Source organism: Vicugna pacos, unplaced genomic scaffold (assembly GCF_048564905.1).
Source record: "Vicugna pacos unplaced genomic scaffold, VicPac4 scaffold_20, whole genome shotgun sequence".
Classification (NCBI taxonomy): domain Eukaryota; kingdom Metazoa; phylum Chordata; class Mammalia; order Artiodactyla; family Camelidae; genus Vicugna; species Vicugna pacos.
Window position 1 is genome coordinate 4,086,851 of NW_027328741.1, and position 18,722 is coordinate 4,105,572.

The following is an 18,722-nucleotide window of genomic DNA, read 5'->3' on the forward strand; positions in this document are numbered from 1 at the left end:
CAGATGCTTGGCTGACAGAACTCAAAGAACCCAGCGCAAAATATCCCCACAGTTGATTCTGAGACCAAGATCCGTGATGCCAAATTACAGTTAGCAGGAGCATCGGTAAGTGAGGTATAGGGCTACGGTTGATGGCATACGCTGAGTCTCAGGGATCTGGAGTGCGTTGTGGGATGTGGTGGGTCTAATCAAGAGAGCAAACCGAACAGTGTACCAATGATAAATCAACCACACTGTTCGCGCGGTTGAGATTACCGATATGTCCCAAGGCCACACCCAGTGCATCTGCAGGACCAGGGACCAATTGGGCATTTTGCCAATAGAGCACGTGTGGGGCTGAATCAGAGCTATTGTACATCTGGTCTGAGGGATCCAGGGGGCCTTGTGTTTGAAATCAGAATGAAAAGCCTTAGGATCTGCTACATTCATAACCTGGGCTGGGATTATGGTTTGGTTTGAGGCACAGGATGCGCAACAGCTCTGTGGTGGCCTTCGTGCATCCGTGCCACAAGGATGATAGGACAAGGTAGAGTGGTCCAAGTCCACATCGTGAGAAAAGGAAGCATTACTTTCAGCACTATCTCCCAAAATCGGATGCTACATTTTGGATGGCACCGGCACGGTACGGCAGCGAGGACACCAAGGTCGGTGTGCGGGATCATTCCAGCAGGCCCTGATTTGTGACATCCATGGATGTGATTCCACTGGTGTTTCAGTAGACAGAGAAGCTCTGGGAAGAACTGCTTTCATTGGGACATTCCCGTGGCACTACAAAGCACAAGCGCACTCTCAGTTTGCTGGTTTGGAAACACTCCAAAATGACATAGAGCAGAATGCAGAGCTGAGAACCTTTAGAATCCTCATTTCCACAAGAGGCCGTGTCCTGTGCACTTTCAGAATTGTGAGATAAGCGTAATCAAAATGAAGTTATGCTAATCGAAATAGTATGGGTTGTTCATCACAACAAATGCAACACCAGCAATTGGAGATATACCAGACAACACACAGGAACAGAATATGGCATCAATGTCTAGGAGAAATTGTCCTCACAGAAATCCCTTGGAATTGTGTAGAGACAAGAGTCTAAAATTTTCACTTAACATAGCCCTAAAAATCTACATTAGATACCTGATATTACCTGACCCGTAGAGATGAAGAAGTACAGTAAAAGAAATAGGAAGTACCATTTTCAGTTCCAAAGATATTGAAGGCCCAAAAGATAAGCTTTCAAACAACTAGACTGCAAAACGCTATGCAGTCCAAGTGTTGAAAATGGAGGTCAGGAAAACACTGAAGAACAAAAGGGTCTCAGAATCACAAAAGGCAGAATACCTGAAAAGGGGAAGAGAAAGTCTAAAGACGAGCCAAAAGATATCAGAAAACTCAGTGGATGTGATAATATCAGTGCTAAAATTCAGTCCTTAGCAAACTAGATAATGCAGAGGGACGCGTGAATGACTGTGAAGACAGGGGAACAGAAATCCCTCGGTCAGATTCGGACATAGGAAAGCAAGTGCAAAACAATGAAAATATTGCTTTTGTATCCTGGGTTAAGACAGGGCATGAAAGACTAGAATTCATAAGAGTCCCAGATGGAAAAGCAAGAGATAAAGAAATAAAATATGTCTGAAAATTTATCTGTAGATATATCAGACTGAAACTTGTTGAAAGCCAAGAAATATCATCTATGCGAATTCAGGAATTACACAGCATCCAAAGGAGGTGGAATGCCAATAGACCTACAAGCAGCTGTATGATTCCAATCAACAAAGTTCACGAATATCACAGTGAGTTAAAATGCACCTGGAGGAAACAACATAGTCACAAGGGAACCTCCAGAGGGGTTTCAGCTTATAAATCGGCAGCAATATTGCAGGACAGGGAGGAGTGCCAGGACACAGACCATATCCTGAATGGCCAAATGCTGCCACCTAGGGTAGCCTATGCCACATGACCACCATTTCTAATAACGGTAGAGCTAGAGCAATCCACAGACCGGCAAATCATAAAAGAATTCAGCAGTTCAAAACTTCTTCTAAAAGGAAGGTTGAGAATACTCCCCGGAATAGAAAAGCAGCAAGATGAAATGGAAAGAAGAAAACCATTATTGGAAATGCAAGAAGAGCATGAGTGGCAAAGAAGAAACAAGAAGAAGGCAAGGAGGACATCAAAACCTTAAAGATTGGAGAGGGAAGCAGGAAATCATAGGTGATTGGAAGCACTCTCTTAAGTGAATCAGCTTATTTGAATCTCTGTTTGAAGCGAAAGGAGAGATGCATGTCCTGACGTGTTTGCAAAACAAGCGAGAAGCAGACCAACAAAGAATCAAACCAACAAACATGCACCAAAATGGTACGGTTGGCTGACATATACCATGGGAAACATGATTATTCAAAAGAAAATACTCAAGGTGATGTCAAGGATCATTCAGCACGCATCGACCCAGTATTGCGGCTTGCATGTACTCAGCACACTTGTATTCGGAAATCAGAGGCGTGCATTCATATTCGTAAATATAGATTCATAAGAGCATATCGTGACCTCACCCAAATGCCGATTTGGAATCCAATGGTTTCCTATTCCGTGATGTAGTCTTGTATGTCTTCCAAAGAATGAAGGAATGCCATATTCTACGCTACGTAGAGAAGAATTGTAAGAAGCCTATAACAAAGGCAAGTAGCTCTGCCAAAGTGTACTAAGAGCAAAAGAGACAGACAGTAAAGTGCACATTGGGGTTGGTTTCATTTCTTGGAAATTCAGCCCCCATGAAACCAATAGATCCATGTCCTGAGAGTGTGGGTTTTTCAGCAGAAATCATGCGACGCATATGTATTCCGGTTGTACGGATATTATAGGAACATAAATCTCCTTTACTGGGTCTCTGTGTACTGTGAACTCTTAGAAAGTTTAAAGACGTGTGAAACCTTCAACTGAAAAGGGACACACTTCTCTCCATTGGTACTGTGCATACAGATCTGAACAAAAGGAAAGAGGGAAGAAGAAAGGCCCATGGGACGCTAGTGGGCAGAACCACATTTACTTTAGGAACCTCTCGTCGGATGCAGCCCCTCCCCCAACACTGACAAGATGCAGCAGCCATTGGGGATGGCAGTTACTGGTTGGATTCCAGATGGAACGTTGGTGTGTTCCACGAGGCTTGTTGTGGCTGTTGGATCCTAGGTAACCGGGCCGAGTACTTTGGGTGGATCAGTGTGATGGAGGGGCTGCAGGCCTCTGTGGAGCTTGGCTTAGGTGTTTGGTCCGGGAAGCTGTGTAAGTTCAAGATACTTCTGCTGCCCAAAGACCTGAGTTCACAGGTCAGTTTCCAGAACCTGAAAGGGCAGACAGTGGAAGATCTGCCTGTCATCAGCTTACTGGTGAGGCTCCGAGGTACTTTCAGACTTGCCCAGTCCTGGTGAAGTCGACTTTAGGGGAGTCACGAAGAGAAGCTGGCCGAAAAGCTGGCTGCACGGATTGAGGAGAGATGCGAACACATGGATGAGAGATGTTCTGCTACAATGGAGAATACTGGCGTGGAGACAGCTGTAGAGGATACCAGGCTCAAAAGACATTCAGGAGACATATTGAACCTCGCTGATACTGGCAGAAACATACGGAGTGCCAACGTGGACTTGAGGAAGTTCCTCAATTCTCTTCTCCAAGAACGGGTCCAAGGTCCCTGACGTGTGCAAGAGAAGAGATGGCAGAGATGATCAAAACGCTCCTGTTCTTGGAAGAGGTCGTGAGGATCCACACGTCCCAAGGGGCCTTCCCAAGCAATTCAGACCAAAATTCACCAAGCCCAGGTAAGCCTTTTCCCAGGTTTGGGCCTAGCTAGCAAGCACTTGCCTTTCCCTCCCCTCCACTCACGCATCCATTTTGAAGGTTCAGTACCTGAGCGGCAATGAAGCCATTAGGAGAAGGGCAAGTCCCTCCTAGAATCAGAGTTCCTCTTGCTTCACACTCTGTGAACAACAGTGAACTCCTTAAAGGTCAAATAGTCTCGGCTGAAATAGATAGGAATTGAATACTTAGCTCACACCTAGAAACGATGGCCTTCCGCTAGATTCAGCAAATGTTGTGTTTATGTCTTCCCTGGGGTGAAGGGAGTGTGGTAAGTGAGGGGAATCTTTGACTGAACTTGAATCTGTATTAGGCCTCAGTTTTTCAAGACAGTATAGGTAAATAGTACAAGTCAGAAAGTGAAGTGTACTGTAAAAGTCGCCTATGACATTAAAGACACAGCTTATGTGGATCGTCTTTCACTTGAGTCAAGCCCCCGGGGGCACTATATCATGTGGGTGCAGACTTGGTTGCGTTAAATGGCTTTACCCAACATGATCGGAAGATTAACTGTTCTCATCACTGATAGAAGAACACCTGGTTCTCCATAGACAAGCATAACTGCAGCAGGGTTCTCCTAGCTATAATGCCTCTAGGTGCTTTTGGATTCAAACCTAAATGTATATATTTGGTTTGTTTCCTCTTGTATTTTCCTAGAGAGGGATGTTACCCCTTGAAATGCCAACATTGGCCAGTAGGTGACAAATAGGACTAAAGGGCACCACATGCCCAAGTGTATCCAAGGTTGGGGGTTATTTCATGTTTCCAATAGTTATTTCATGGTTCCTGTTGGTCTCAAAGGCTTCAACCGTAAAGAGCTGACATGACCCCTTTAACAGTTTGGACTGCTAGTTTGCATTCTATCTGTCTAGGTTTTCCGTAGAGCTGACAAAATGTTACCAAAATTGACAAGTCTGGCTTCTATGTCCATTTAGTGTGTTTCAAAAAATAACTTCATTTTCGTATAACTCCCAAAACATGGAAATGAATTCTGTTAAAATTCTTAAAGACTGCAAATGAGATATCAACACAATGTCAAAACAGGTTTCTTTGGACATCCCCTCCCACCACGGCTGTATAGAAACAAAGAGCTAAGCAAATATCACATTTCTGTGAAATGTATCTGGATAGTGTTGATTCATCGATGCCCAGTTGGCAGAGAAGAATTGCAACCTGCACTCACGCGCTCCCTTGTACAGAGAAATGTAAAACTCCACTCACCCAGCCTTTGGCACAGGACACTTGACGAAGAGAGGTCTGTTACTTCCAAAGACAGGATGAGGCCTCAGGACACCTGGAAGCAGGAGAAGGCAAAGCAGGGAATGGAAACCAGTGCAGGGTCTGACCAACAATGGTGAAACCCTGTTTAAATTGGACGCAACCTCTCAAGCGGACAGGAGGCATGAGATTGAAGGTGATGTGCTGAGATTTACAAGAGTGCACAGCAGATGCTTGGCTGACAGAACTCAAAGAAACCAGCGCAAATTATCCCCACAGTTGATTCTGAGACCAAGATCCGTGATGGCAAATTACAGTTAGCAGGGGCATCGGTAAGTGAGGTATAGGGCTACGGTTGATGGCATACGCTGAGTCTCAGGGTTCTGGAGTGCATTGTGGGATGTGGTGGGTCTAATCAAGAGAGCAAACCGAACAGTGTACCAATGATAAATCAACCACACTGGTCGCGTGGTTGAGATTACCGATATGCCCATGGCCACACCCAGTGCATCTGCAGGACCAGGGACCAATTGTTCATTTTGCCAATAGAGCACGTGTGGGGCTGAATCAGAGCTATCGTGCATCTGGTCTGAGGGATCCAGGGGGCCTTGGGTTTGAAATCAGAATGAAAAGCATTAGGATCTGCTACATTCATAACCTGGGCTAGTATTATGGTTTGGTTTGAGGCACAGGATTCGCAAAAGCTCTGTGGTGGCCTTCGTGCACCCGTGCCACAAGGATGATAGGACAAGGTAGAGTGGTCCAAGTCCACAGCGTGAGAAGAGGAAGCATTACCTTCAGCACTATCTCCCAAAATCGGATGCTACATTTTGGATGGCACCGGCACGGTACGGCAGAGAGGACACCAAGGTCGGTCTGCGGGATCATTCCAGCAGGCCCTGATGTGTGACATCCATGGATGTGCTTCCACTGGTGTTTCAGTAGACAGAGAAGCTCTGGGAAGAACTGCTTTCATTGGGACATTCCCGTGGCACTACAAAGCACAAGCGCACTATCAGTTTGCTATTTTTAAACACTCCAAAATGACATAGAGCAGAATGCAGAGCTGAGAACCTTTAGAAGCCTCATTTTCACAAGAGGAAGTGTCCTGCGCACTTTCAGAATTGTGAGATAAGCGTAATCATAATGAAGTTATGCTAATCGAAATAGTATGGGTTGTTCATCCCAACAAATGCAACACCAGCAATTGGAGATATACCAGACAACACACACAGGAACAGAATATGGCATCAATGTCTAGGAGAAATTGTCCTCACAGAAATCCCTTGGAATTGCGTAGAGACAAGAGTCTAAAATTTTCACTTAACATAGCCCTAAAAATCTACATTAGATACCTGATATTACCTGACCAGTAGAGATGAAGAAGTACAGTAAAAGAAATAGGAAGTACCATTTTCAGTTCCAAAGATATTGAATGCCCAAAAGATAAGCTTTCAAACAACTAGACTGCAAAACGCTATGCAGTCCAAGTGTTGAAAATGGAGGTCAGGAAAACACTGAAGAACAAAAGGGTCTCAGAATCACAAAAGGCAGAATACCAGAAAAGGGGAAGAGAAAGTCTAAAGACGAGCCAAAAGATATCAGAAAACTCAGTGGATGTGATAATATCAGGGCTAAAATTCAGTCCTTAGCAGACTAGATAATGCAGAGGGACGCGTGAATGACTGTGAAGACAGGGGAACAGAAATCCCTCGGTCAGATTCGGACATAGGAAAGCAAGTGCAAAACAATGAAAATATTGCTGTTGTATCCTGGGTTAAGACAGGGCATGAAAGACTAGAATTCATAAGAGTCCCAGATGGAAAAGCAAGAGATAAAGAAATAAAATATGTCTGAAAATTTATCTGTAGAAATATCAGACTGAAACTTGTTGAAAGCCAAGAAAAAATCATCTATGCGAATTCAGGAATTACACAGCATCCAAAGGAGGTGGAATCCCAATAGACCTACAAGCAGCTGTATGATTCCAATCAACAAAGTTCACGAATATCACAGTGATTTAAAATGCACCTGGAGGAAACAACATAGTCACAAGGGAACCTCCAGAGGGGTTTCAGCTGATAACTCGGCAGCAATATTGCAGGACAGGGAGGAGTGCCAGGACACAGACCATATCCTGAATGGCCAAAGGCTGCCACCTAGGGTAGCCTATGCCACATGACCACCATTTCTAATAACGGCAGAGCTAGAGCAATCCACAGACCGGCAAATCATAAAAGAATTCAGCAGTTCAAAACTTCTTCTAAAAGGAAGGTTGAGAATACTCCCCGGAATAGAAAAGCAGCAAGATGAAATGGAAAGAAGAAAACCATTATTGGAAATGCAAGAAGAGCATGAGTGGCAAAGAAGAAACAAGAAGAAGGCAAGGAGGACATCAAAACCTTAAAGATTGGAGAGGGAAGCCGGAAATCATAGGTGATTGGAAGCACTCTCTTAAGTGAATCAGCTTATTTGACTCTCTGTTTGAAGCGAAAGGAGAGATGCATGTCCTGACGTGTTTGCAAAACAAGCGAGAAGCAGACCAACAAAGAATCAAACCAACAAACATGCACCAAAATGGTACGGTTGGCTGACATATACCATGGGAAACATGATTATTCAAAAGAAAATACTCAAGGTGATGTCAAGGATCATTCAGCACGCATCGACCCAGTATTGCGGCTTGCATGTACTCAGCACACTTGTATTCGGAAATCAGAGGCGTGCATTCATATTCGTAAATATAGATTCATAAGAGCATATCGTGACCTCACCCAAATGCCGATTTGGAATCCAATGGATTCCTAGTCCGTGATGTAGTCTTGTATGTCTTCCAACAGGACGAAGGAATGCCATATTCTACGCTACGTAGAGAAGAATTGTAAGAAGCCTATAACAAAGGCAATAGCTCTGCCAAAGTGTACTAAGAGCAAAAGAGACAGACAGTAAAGTGCACATTGGGGTTGGTTTGATTTCTTGGAAATTCAGCCCCCATGAAACCAATAGATCCATGTCCTGAGAGTGTGGGTTTTTCAGCAGAAATCATGCGACGCATATGTATTCCGGTTGTACGGATATTATAGGAACATAAGTCTCCTTTACTGGGTCTCTGTGTACTGTGAACTCTTAGAAAGTTTAAAGACGTGTGAAACCTTCAACTGAAAAGGGACACACTTCTCTCCATTGGTACTGTGCATACAGATCTGAACAAAAGGAAAGAGGGAAGAAGAAAGGCCCATGGGATGCTAGTGGGCAGAACCACATTTACTTTAGGAACCTCTCGTCGGATGCAGCCCCTCCCCCAACACTGACAAGATGCAGCAGCCATTGGGGATGGCAGTTACCGGTTGGATTCCAGGTGGAATGTTGGTGTGTTCCACGAGGCTTGTTGTGGCTGTTGGATCCTAGGTAACCGGGCCGAGTTCTGTGGGTGGATCAGTGTGATGGAGGGGCTGCAGGCCTCTGTGGAGCTTGGCTTAGGTGTTTGGTCCGGGAAGCTGTGTAAGTTCGAGATACTTCTGCTGCCCAAAGACCTGAGTTCACAGGTCAGTTTCCAGAACATGAAAGGGCAGACAGTGGAAGATCTGCCTGTCATCAGCTTACTGGTGAGGCTCCGAGGTACTTTCAGACTTGCCCAGTCCTGGTGAAGTCGACTTTAGGGGAGTCACGAAGAGAAGCTGGCCGAAAAGGTGGCTGCACGGATTGAGGAGAGATGCAAACACATGGATGAGAGATGTTCTGCTACAATGGAGAATACTGGCGTGGAGACAGCTGTAGAGGATACCAGGCTCAAAAGACATTCAGGAGACATATTGAACCTCGCTGATACTGGCAGAAACATACGGAGTGCCAACGTGGACTTGAGGAAGTTCCTCAATTCTCTTCTCCAAGAACGGGTCCAAGGTCCCTGACGTGTGCAAGAGAAGAGATGGCAGAGATGATCAAAACGCTCCTGTTCTTGGAAGAGGTCGTGAGAATCCACACGTCCCAAGGGGCCTTCCCAAGCCATTCAGACCAAAATTCACCAAGCCCAGGTAAGCCTTTTCCCAGGTTTGGGCCTAGCTAGCAAGCAGTTGCCCATCCCTCCCCTCCACTCACGCATCCATTTTGAAGGTTCAGTACCTGAGCGGCAATGAAGCCATTAGGAGAAGGGCAAGTCCCTCCTAGAATCAGAGTTCCTCCAGCTTCACACTCTGTGAACAACAGTGAACTCCTTAAAGGTCAAATAGTCTCGGCTGAAATAGATAGGAATTGAATACTTAGCTCACACCTAGAAACGATGGCCTTCCGCTAGATTCAGCAGATGTTGTGTTTATGTCTTCCCTGGGGTGAAGGGAGTGTGGTAAGTGAGGGGAATCTTTGACTGAACTTGAATCTGTATTAGGCCTCTGTTTTTCAAGACAGTATAGGTAAATAGTACAAGTCAGAAAGTGAAGTGTACTGTAAAATTCGCCAATGACATTAAAGACACAGCTTATTTGGATCGTCTTTCACTTGAGTCAAGACCCCGGGGGCACTATATCATGTGGGTGCAGACTTGGTTGCGTTAAATGGCTTTACCCAACATGATCGGAAGATTAACTCTTCTCATCACTGATAGAAGAACACCTGGTTCTCCATAGACAAGCATAACTGCAGCAGGGTTCTCCTAGCTATAATGCCTCTAGGTGCTTTTGGATTCAAACCTAAATGTATATATTTGGTTTGTTTCCTCTTGTATTTTCCTAGAGAGGGATGTTACCCCTTGAAATGCCAACATTGGCCAGTAGGTGACAAATAGGACTAAAGGGCACCACATGCCCAAGTGTATCCAAGGTTGGGGGTTATTTCATGTTTCCAATAGTTATTTCATTGTTCCTGGTGGTCTCGGAGGCTTCAACCGTAAAGAGCTGACATGACCCCTTTAACAGTTTGGACTGCTAGTTTGCATTCTATCTGTCAAGGTTTTCCGTAGAGCTGACAAAATGTTACCAAAATTGACAAGTCTGGCTTCTAGGTCGATTTAGTGTGTTTCAAAAAATAACTTCATTTTCGTATAACTCCCAAAACATGGAAATGAATTCTGTTAAAATTCTTAAAGACTGCAAGTGAGATATCAACACAATGTCAAAACAGGTTTCTTTGGACAACCCCTCCCACCACGGCTGTATAGAAACCAAGAGCTAAGCAAATATCACATTTCTGTGAAATGTATCTGGATAGTGTTGATTCATCGATGCCCAGTTGGCAGAGAAGAAGTGCAACCTGCACTCACGCGCTCCCTTGTACAGAGAAATGTAAAACTCCACTCACCCAGCCTTTGGCACAGGACACTTGCCGAAGAGAGGTCTGTTACTTCCAAAGACAGGATGAGGCCTCAGGACACCTGGAAGCAGGAGAAGGCAAAGCAGGGAATGGAAACCAGTGCAGGGTCTGACCAACAAGGGTGAAACCCTGTTTAACTTGGACGCACCCTCTCAAGGGGACAGGAGACATGAGATTGAAGGTGATGTGCTGAGATTTACAAGAGTGCACAGCAGATGCTTGGCTGACAGAACTCAAAGAAACCAGTGCAAAATATCCCCACAGTTGATTCTGAGACCAAGATCCATGATGCCAAATTACAGTTAACAGGGGCATCGGTAAGTGAGTTATAGGGCTACGTTTGTTGGCAGACGCTGAGTCTCAGGGATCTGGAGTGTGTGGTGGGATGTGGTGGGTCTAATCAAGAGAGCAAACCGAACAGTGTACCAATGATAAATCAACCACACTGGTCGCGCGGTTGAGATTACCGATATGTCCCATGGCCACACCCAGTGTATCTGCAGGACCAGGGACCAATTGGGCATTTTGCCAGTAGAGCACGTGTGGGGCTGAATCAGAGCTATCGTGCATCTGGTCTGAGGGATCCAGGGGTCCTTGGGTTTGAAATCAGAATGAAAAGCCTTAGGATCTGCTACATTCATAACCTGGGCTGGGATTATGGTTTGGTTTGAGGCACAGGATGCGCAACAGCTCTGTGGTGGCCTTCGTGCACCCGTGCCACAAGGATGATAGGACAAGGTAGAGTGGTCCAAGTCCACAGCGTGAGAAGAGGAAGCATTTCCTTCAGCACTATCTCCCAAAATCGGATGCTACATTTTGGATGGCACCGGCACGGTACGGCAGCGAGGACACCAAGGTCGGTCTGCGGGATCATTCCAGCAGGCCCTGATTTGTGACATCCATGGATGTGCTTCCACTGGTGTTTCAGTAGACAGAGAAGCACTGGGAAGAACTGCTTTCATTGGGACATTCCCGTGGCACTACAAAGCACAAGCGCACTCTCAGTTTGCTGTTTTGGAAACACTCCAAAATGACATAGAGCAGAATGCAGAGCTGAGAACCTTTAGAATCCTCATTTCCACAAGAGTCCGTGTCCTGCGCACTTTCAGAATTGTGAGATAAGCGTAATCAAAATGAAGTTATGCTAATCGATAAAGTATGGGTTGTTCATCAGAACAAAAGCAACAACAGCAATTGGAGATATACAAGACAACACACACAGGAACAGAATATGGCATCAATGTCTAGGAGAAATTGTCCTCACAGAAATCCCTTGGAATTGCGTAGAGACAAGAGTCTAAAATTTTCACTTAACATAGCCCTAAAAATCTACATTAGATACCTGATATTACCTGACCAGTAGAGATGAAGAAGTACAGTAAAAGAATTAGGAAGTACCATTTTCAGTTCCAAAGATATTGAAGGCCCAAAAGATAAGCTTTCAAACATCTAGACTGCAAAACGCTATGCAGTCCAAGTGTTGAAAATGGAGGTCAGGAAAACACTGAAGAACATAAGGGTCTCAGAATCACAAAAGGCATAATATCAGAAAAGGGGAAGTGAAAGTCTAAAGACGAGCCAGAAGATATCAGAAAACTCAGTGAATGTGATAATATCAGGGCTAAAATTTAGTCCTTAGCAGACTAGATAATGCAGAGGGACGCGTGAATGACTGTGAAGACAGGGGAACAGAAATCCCTCGGTCAGATTCGGACATAGGAAAGCAAGTGCGAAACAATGAAAATATTGCTGTTGTATCCTGGGTTAAGACAGGGCATGAAAGACTAGAATTCATAAGAGTCCCAGATGGAAAAGCAAGAGATAAAGAAATAAAATATGTCTGAAAATTTATCTGTAGAAATATCAGACTGAAACTTGTTGAAAGCCAAGAAAAAATCATCTATGCGAATTCAGGAATTACACAGCATCCAAAGGAGGTGGAATCCCAATAGACCTACCAGCAGCTGTATGATTCCAATCAACAAAGTTCACGAATATCACAGTGATTTAAAATGCACCTGGAGGAAACAACATAGTCACAAGGGAACCTCCAGAGGGGTTTCAGCTTATAACTCGGCAGCAATATTGCAGGACAGGGAGGAGTGCCAGGACACAGACCATATCCTGAATGGCCAAAGGCTGCCACCTAGGGTAGCCTATGCCACATGACCACCATTTCTAATAACGGCAGAGCTAGAGCAATCCACAGACCGGCAAATCATAAAAGAATTCAGCAGTTCAAAACTTCTTCTAAAAGGAAGGTTGAGAATACTCCCCGGAATAGAAAAGCAGCAAGATGAAATGGAAAGAAGAAAACCATTATTGGAAATGCAAGAAGAGCATGAGTGGCAAAGAAGAAACAAGAAGAAGGCAAGGAGGACATCAAAACCTTAAAGATTGGAGAGGGAAGCCGGAAATCATAGGTGATTGGAAGCACTCTCTTAAGTGAATCAGCTTATTTGACTCTCTGTTTGAAGCGAAAGGAGAGATGCATGTCCTGACGTGTTTGCAAAACAAGCGAGAAGCAGACCAACAAAGAATCAAACCAACAAACATGCACCAAAATGGTACGGTTGGCTGAAATATACCATGGGAAACATGATTATTCAAAAGAAAATACTCAAGGTGATGTCAAGGATCATTCAGCACGCATCGACCCAGTATTGCGGCTTGCATGTACTCAGCACACTTGTATTCGGAAATCAGAGGCGTGCATTCATATTCGTAAATATAGATTCATAAGAGCATATCGTGACCTCACCCAAATGCCGATTTGGAATCCAATGGATTCCTAGTCCGTGATGTAGTCTTGTATGTCTTCCAACAGGACGAAGGAATGCCATATTCTACGCTACGTAGAGAAGAATTGTAAGAAGCCTATAACAAAGGCAAGTAGCTCTGCCAAAGTGTACTAAGAGCAAAAGAGACAGACAGTAAAGTGCACATTGGGGTTGGTTTCATTTCTTGGAAATTCAGCCCCCATGAAACCAATAGATCCATGTCCTGAGAGTGTGGGTTTTTCAGCAGAAATCATGCGACGCATATGTATTCCGGTTGTACGGATATTATAGGAACATAAGTCTCCTTTACTGGGTCTCTGTGTACTGTGAACTCTTAGAAAGTTTAAAGACGTGTGAAACCTTCAACTGAAAAGGGACACACTTCTCTCCATTGGTACTGTGCATACAGATCTGAACAAAAGGAAAGAGGGAAGAAGAAAGGCCCATGGGATGCTAGTGGGCAGAACCACATTTACTTTAGGAACCTCTCGTCGGATGCAGCCCCTCCCCCAACACTGACAAGATGCAGCAGCCATTGGGGATGGCAGTTACCGGTTGGATTCCAGGTGGAATGTTGGTGTGTTCCACGAGGCTTGTTGTGGCTGTTGGATCCTAGGTAACCGGGCCGAGTTCTGTGGGTGGATCAGTGTGATGGAGGGGCTGCAGGCCTCTGTGGAGCTTGGCTTAGGTGTTTGGTCCGGGAAGCTGTGTAAGTTCGAGATACTTCTGCTGCCCAAAGACCTGAGTTCACAGGTCAGTTTCCAGAACATGAAAGGGCAGACAGTGGAAGATCTGCCTGTCATCAGCTTACTGGTGAGGCTCCGAGGTACTTTCAGACTTGCCCAGTCCTGGTGAAGTCGACTTTAGGGGAGTCACGAAGAGAAGCTGGCCGAAAAGGTGGCTGCACGGATTGAGGAGAGATGCAAACACATGGATGAGAGATGTTCTGCTACAATGGAGAATACTGGCGTGGAGACAGCTGTAGAGGATACCAGGCTCAAAAGACATTCAGGAGACATATTGAACCTCGCTGATACTGGCAGAAACATACGGAGTGCCAACGTGGACTTGAGGAAGTTCCTCAATTCTCTTCTCCAAGAACGGGTCCAAGGTCCCTGACGTGTGCAAGAGAAGAGATGGCAGAGATGATCAAAACGCTCCTGTTCTTGGAAGAGGTCGTGAGAATCCACACGTCCCAAGGGGCCTTCCCAAGCCATTCAGACCAAAATTCACCAAGCCCAGGTAAGCCTTTTCCCAGGTTTGGGCCTAGCTAGCAAGCAGTTGCCCATCCCTCCCCTCCACTCACGCATCCATTTTGAAGGTTCAGTACCTGAGCGGCAATGAAGCCATTAGGAGAAGGGCAAGTCCCTCCTAGAATCAGAGTTCCTCCAGCTTCACACTCTGTGAACAACAGTGAACTCCTTAAAGGTCAAATAGTCTCGGCTGAAATAGATAGGAATTGAATACTTAGCTCACACCTAGAAACGATGGCCTTCCGCTAGATTCAGCAGATGTTGTGTTTATGTCTTCCCTGGGGTGAAGGGAGTGTGGTAAGTGAGGGGAATCTTTGACTGAACTTGAATCTGTATTAGGCCTCTGTTTTTCAAGACAGTATAGGTAAATAGTACAAGTCAGAAAGTGAACTGTACTATAAAATTCGCCAATGACATTAAAGACACAGCTTATGTGGATCGTCTTTCACTTGAGTCAAGCCCCCGGGGGCACTATATCATGTGGGTGCAGACTTGGTTGCGTTAAATGGCTTTACCCAACATGATCGGAAGATTAACTCTTCTCATCACTGATAGAAGAACACCTGGTTCTCCATAGACAAGCATAACTGCAGCAGGGTTCTCCTAGCTATAATGCCTCTAGGTGCTTTTGGATTCAAACCTAAATGTATATATTTGGTTTGTTTCCTCTTGTATTTTCCTAGAGAGGGATGTTACCCCTTGAAATGCCAACATTGGCCAGTAGGTGACAAATAGGACTAAAGGGCACCACATGCCCAAGTGTATCCAAGGTTGGGGGTTATTTCATGTTTCCAATAGTTATTTCATTGTTCCTGGTGGTCTCGGAGGCTTCAACCGTAAAGAGCTGACATGACCCCTTTAACAGTTTGGACTGCTAGTTTGCATTCTATCTGTCAAGGTTTTCCGTAGAGCTGACAAAATGTTACCAAAATTGACAAGTCTGGCTTCTAGGTCGATTTAGTGTGTTTCAAAAAATAACTTCATTTTCGTATAACTCCCAAAACATGAAAATGAATTCTGTTAAAATTCTTAAAGACTGCAAGTGAGATATCAACACAATGTCAAAACAGGTTTCTTTGGACAACCCCTCCCACCACGGCTGTATAGAAACCAAGAGCTAAGCAAATATCACATTTCTGTGAAATGTATCTGGATAGTGTTGATTCATCGATGCCCAGTTGGCAGAGAAGAAGTGCAACCTGCACTCACGCGCTCCCTTGTACAGAGAAATGTAAAACTCCACTCACCCAGCCTTTGGCACAGGACACTTGCCGAAGAGAGGTCTGTTACTTCCAAAGACAGGATGAGGCCTCAGGACACCTGGAAGCAGGAGAAGGCAAAGCAGGGAATGGAAACCAGTGCAGGGTCTGACCAACAAAGGTGAAACCCTGTTTAACTTGGACGCACCCTCTCAAGGGGACAGGAGACATGAGATTTAAGGTGATGTGCTGAGATTTACAAGAGTGCACAGCAGATGCTTGGCTGACAGAACTCAAAGAAACCAGTGCAAAATATCCCCACAGTTGATTCTGAGACCAAGATCCAAGATGCCAAATTACAGTTAGCAGGGGCATCGGTAAGTGAGTTATAGGGCTACGTTTGTTGTCAGACGCTGAGTCTCAGGGATCTGGAGTGTGTGGTGGGATGTGGTGGGTCTAATCAAGAGAGCAAACCGAACAGTGTACCAATGATAAATCAACCACACTGGTCGCGCGGTTGAGATTACCGATATGTCCCATGGCCACACCCAGTGCATCTGCAGGACCAGGGACCAATTGGGCATTTTGCCAATAGAGCACGTGTGGGGCTGAATCAGAGCTATCGTGCATCTGGTCTGAGGGATCCAGGGGGCCTTGGGTTTGAAATCAGAATGAAAAGCCTTAGGATCTGCTACATTCATAACCTGGGCTGGGATTATGGTTTGGTTTGAGGCACAGGACGCGCAACAGCTCTGTGGTGGCCTTCGTGCACCCATGCCACAAGGATGATAGGACAAGGTAGAGTGGTCCAAGTCCACAGCGTGAGAAGAGGAAGCATTTCCTTCAGCACTATCTCCCAAAATCGGATGCTACATTTTGGATGGCACCGGCACGGTACGGCAGCGAGGACACCAAGGTCGGTCTGTGGGATCATTCCAGCAGGCCCTGATTTGTGACATCCATGGATGTGCTTCCACTGGTGTTTCAGTAGACAGAGAAGCACTGGGAAGAACTGCTTTCATTGGGACATTCCCGTGGCACTAAAAAGCACAAGCGCACTCTCAGTTTGCTGTTTTGGAAACACTCCAAAATGACATAGAGCAGAATGCAGAGCTGGGAACCTTTAGAATCCTCATTTCCACAAGAGTCCGTGTCCTGCGCACTTTCAGAATTGTGAGATAAGCGTAATCAAAATGAAGTTATGCTAATCGATAAAGTATGGGTTGTTCATCAGAACAAAAGCAACAACAGCAATTGGAGATATACAAGACAACACACACAGGAACAGAATATGGCATCAATGTCTAGGAGAAATTGTCCTCACAGAAATCCCTTGGAATTGCGTAGAGACAAGAGTCTAAAATTTTCAATTAACATAGCCCTAAAAATCTACATTAGATACCTGATATTACCTGACCAGTAGAGATGAAGAAGTACAGTAAAAGAAATAGGAAGTACCATTTTCAGTTCCAAAGATATTGAAGGCCCAAAAGATAAGCTTTCAAACATCTAGACTGCAAAACGCTATGCAGTCCAAGTGTTGAAAATGGAGGTCAGGAAAACACTGAAGAACATAAGGGTCTCAGAATCACAAAAGGCATAATACCAGAAAAGGGGAAGTGAAAGTCTAAAGACGAGCCAGAAGATATCAGAAAACTCAGTGAATGTGATAATTTCAGGGCTAAAATTCAGTCCTTAGCAGACTAGATAATGCAGAGGGACGCGTGAATGACTGTGAAGACAGGGGAACAGAAATCCCTCGGTCAGATTCGGACATAGGAAAGCAAGTGCGAAACAATGAAAATATTGCTGTTGTATCCTGGGTTAAGACAGGGCATGAAAGACTAGAATTCATAAGAGTCCCAGATGGAAAAGCAAGAGATAAAGAAATAAAATATGTCTGAAAATTTATCTGTAGAAATATCAGACTGAAACTTGTTGAAAGCCAAGAAAAAATCATCTATGCGAATTCAGGAATTACACAGCATCCAAAGGAGGTGGAATCCCAATAGACCTACCAGCAGCTGTATGATTCCAATCAACAAAGTTCACGAATATCACAGTGATTTAAAATGCACCTGGAGGAAACAACATAGTCACAAGGGAACCTCCAGAGGGGTTTCAGCTTATAACTCGGCAGCAATATTGCAGGACAGGGAGGAGTGCCAGGACACAGACCATATCCTGAATGGCCAAAGGCTGCCACCTAGGGTAGCCTATGCCACATGACCACCATTTCTAATAACGGCAGAGCTAGAGCAATCCACAGACCGGCAAATCATAAAAGAATTCAGCAGTTCAAAACTTCTTCTAAAAGGAAGGTTGAGAATACTCCCCGGAATAGAAAAGCAGCAAGATGAAATGGAAAGAAGAAAACCATTATTGGAAATGCAAGAAGAGCATGAGTGGCAAAGAAGAAACAAGAAGAAGGCAAGGAGGACATCAAAACCTTAAAGATTGGAGAGGGAAGCCGGAAATCATAGGTGATTGGAAGCACTCTCTTAAGTGAATCAGCTTATTTGACTCTCTGTTTGAAGCGAAAGGAGAGATGCATGTCCTGACGTGTTTGCAAAACAAGCGAGAAGCAGACCAACAAAGAATCAAACCAACAAACATGCACCAAAATGGTACGGTTGGCTGACATATACCATGGGAAACATGATTATTCAAAAGAAAATACTCAAGGTGATGTCAAGGATCATTCAGCACGCATCGACCCAGTATTGCGGCTTGCATGTACTCAGCACACTTGTATTCGGAAATCAGAGGCGTGCATTCATATTCGTAAATATAGATTCATAAGAGCATATCGTGACCTCACCCAAATGCCGATTTGGAATCCAATGGATTCCTAGTCCGTGATGTAGTCTTGTATGTCTTCCAACAGGACGAAGGAATGCCATATTCTACGCTACGTAGAGAAGAATTGTAAGAAGCCTATAACAAAGGCAAGTAGCTCTGCCAAAGTGTACTAAGAGCAAAAGAGACAGACAGTAAAGTGCACATTGGGGTTGGTTTCATTTCTTGGAAATTCAGCCCCCATGAAACCAATAGATCCATGTCCTGAGAGTGTGGGTTTTTCAGCAGAAATCATGCGACGCATATGTATTCCGGTTGTACGGATA